We start from the raw sequence: 3,122 nt of genomic DNA, 5'->3' as shown, positions 1-3,122 counted from the left end.
CAGAGGCAGCCAGGGGGGAGAAACTGCCCTTACCATTAGGGACATTTGATTCATGACACTAGCCAGGAAGCGAACTGGCATCGAAGAGACACTGGCACCACCAGCAGCAGCAGCAGCAGCAGAATTGGGAAAGGCGAATGAGTGGGCAATTGGCGACCCACTCACCTGTTTCACCCCAGGGCAAAGCACCCAAACACTGTCAGTCTTAAACGTTTGGCAGCAGACTTCCAGAGCTCAGACACAAGGCCCTAGCGTAAGCTGGCCACTCCGGCGGAGGTAGCAGGCGTTGCCACACCGCAGACAGAGGCAGCCAGGGGGGAGAAACTGCCCTTACCATTAGGGACATTTGATTCATGACACTAGCCAGGAAGCGAACTGGCATCGAAGAGACACTGGCACCACCAGCAGCAGCAGCAGCAGCAGAATTGGGAAAGGCGAATGAGTGGGCAATTGGCGACCCACTCACCTGTTTCACCCCAGGGCAAAGCACCCAAACACTGTCAGTCTTAAACGTTTGGCAGCAGACTTCCAGAGCTCAGACACAAGGCCCTAGCGTAAGCTGGCCACTCCGGCGGAGGTAGCAGGCGTTGCCACACCGCAGACAGAGGCAGCCAGGGGGGAGAAACTGCCCTTACCATTAGGGACATTTGATTCATGACACTAGCCAGGAAGCGAACTGGCATCGAAGAGACACTGGCACCACCAGCAGCAGCAGCAGAATTGGGAAAGGCGAATGAGTGGGCAATTGGCGACCCACTCACCTGTTTCACCCCAGGGCAAAGCACCCAAACACTGTCAGTCTTAAACGTTTGGCAGCAGACTTCCAGAGCTCAGACACAAGGCCCTAGCGTAAGCTGGCCACTCCGGCGGAGGTAGCAGGCGTTGCCACACCGCAGACAGAGGCAGCCAGGGGGGAGAAACTGCCCTTACCATTAGGGACATTTGATTCATGACACTAGCCAGGAAGCGAACTGGCAGAGAAGAGACACTGGCACCACCACCAGCAGCAGAATTGGGAAAGGCGAATGAGTGGGCAATTGGCGACCCACTCACCTGTTTCACCCCAGGGCAAAGCACCCAAACACTGTCAGTCTTAGACGTTTGGCAGCAGACTTCCAGAGCTCAGACACAAGGCCCTAGCGTAAGCTGGCCACTCCGGCGGAGGTAGCAGGCGTTGCCACACCGCAGACAGAGGCAGCCAGGGGGGAGAAACTGCCCTTACAATTAGGGACATTTTGGGCATGACTCTAGCCAGGAAGCGAACTGGCAGAGAAGAGATGCTGGCACCACCACCACCACCACCACCACCACCAGCAGCATTGAAAAATTGGAAAGGCGAATGAGTGGGCAATTGGCGACCCACTCACCTGTTTCACCCCAGGGCAAAGCACCCAAACACTGTCAGTCTTAGACGTTTGGCAGCAGACTTCCAGAGCTCAGACACTAGGCCCTAGCGTAAGCTGGCCACTCCGGCGGAGGTAGCAGGCGTTGCCACACCGCAGACAGAGGCAGCCAGGGGGGAGAAACTGCCCTTACCATTAGGGACATTTGATTCATGACACTAGCCAGGAAGCGAACTGGCATCGAAGAGACACTGGCACCACCAGCAGCAGCAGCAGAATTGGGAAAGGCGAATGAGTGGGCAATTGGCGACCCACTCACCTGTTTCACCCCAGGGCAAAGCACCCAAACACTGTCAGTCTTAGACGTTTGGCAGCAGACTTCCAGAGCTCAGACACAAGGCCCTAGCGTAAGCTGGCCACTCCGGCGGAGGTAGCAGGCGTTGCCACACCGCAAACAGACGCAGCCAGAGGGGAGAAACTGCCCTTACCACTAGGGACATTTTGGGCATGACTCTAGCCAGGAAGCGAACTGGCAGAGAAGAGATGCTGGCACCACCACCACCACCAGCAGCAGCATTGAAAAATGGGAAAGGCGAATGAGTGGGCAATTGGCGACCCACTCACCTGTTTCACCCCAGGGCAAAGCACCCAAACACTGTCAGTCTTAGACGTTTGGCAGCAGACTTCCAGAGCTCAGACACAAGGCCCTAGCGTAAGCTGGCCACTCCGGCGGAGGTAGCAGGCGTTGCCACACCGCAGACAGAGGCAGCCAGGGGGGAGAAACTGCCCTTACAATTAGGGACATTTTGGGCATGACTCTAGCCAGGAAGCGAACTGGCAGAGAAGAGATGCTGGCACCACCACCAGCAGCAGCATTGAAAAGGCGAATGAGTGGGCAATTGGCGACCCACTCACCTGTTTCACCCCAGGGCAAAGCATCCAAACACTGTCAGTCCTTGGCGTTTGGGAGCGGACTTCCAGAGCTCAGACACAAGGCCCTAGCGTAAGCTGGCTACATTGGCGGAGGTAGCAGGCGTTGCCACACCGCAGCAAGTGCAACCAGGGGGGAGAAACTGCCCTTACCATAAGGGACAATTAAGGCATGACACTAGCCAGGAAGCGAACTGGCAGAGAAGAGATGCTGGCACCACCAGCAGCAGCAGCAGCAGCAGCAGCAGCAGCATTGGAAAAGGCAAATGAGTGGGCAATTGACGACCCGCTCACCTGTTTCACCCCAGGGCAAAGCATCCAAACACTGTCAGTCCTTGGCGTTTGGGAGCGGACTTCCAGAGCTCAGACACAAGGCCCTAGCGTAAGCTGGCTACATTGGCGGAGGTAGCAGGCGTTGCCACACCGCAGCAAGTGCAACCAGGGGGGAGAAACTGCCCTTACCATAAGGGACAATTAAGGCATGACACTAGCCAGGAAGCGAACTGGCAGAGAAGAGATGCTGGCACCACCAGCAGCAGCAGCAGCAGCAGCAGCAGCAGCATTGGAAAAGGCAAATGAGTGGGCAATTGACGACCCGCTCACCTGTTTCACCCCAGGGCAAAGCATCCAAACACTGTCAGTCCTTGGCGTTTGGGAGCGGACTTCCAGAGCTCAGACACAAGGCCCTAGCGTAAGCTGGCTACATTGGCGGAGGTAGCAGGCGTTGCCACACCGCAGCAAGTGCAACCAGGGGGGAGAAACTGCCCTTACCATAAGGGACAATTAAGGCATGACACTAGCCAGGAAGCGAACTGGCAGAGAAGAGATGCTGGCACCACCAGCAGCAGC

This window comes from Spea bombifrons, chromosome 5 (genome assembly GCF_027358695.1).
Source record: "Spea bombifrons isolate aSpeBom1 chromosome 5, aSpeBom1.2.pri, whole genome shotgun sequence".
Classification (NCBI taxonomy): Eukaryota; Metazoa; Chordata; class Amphibia; order Anura; family Pelobatidae; genus Spea; species Spea bombifrons.
The sequence above is the reverse complement of the archived record's forward strand: the minus strand, read 5'-3'. Positions refer to the sequence as shown.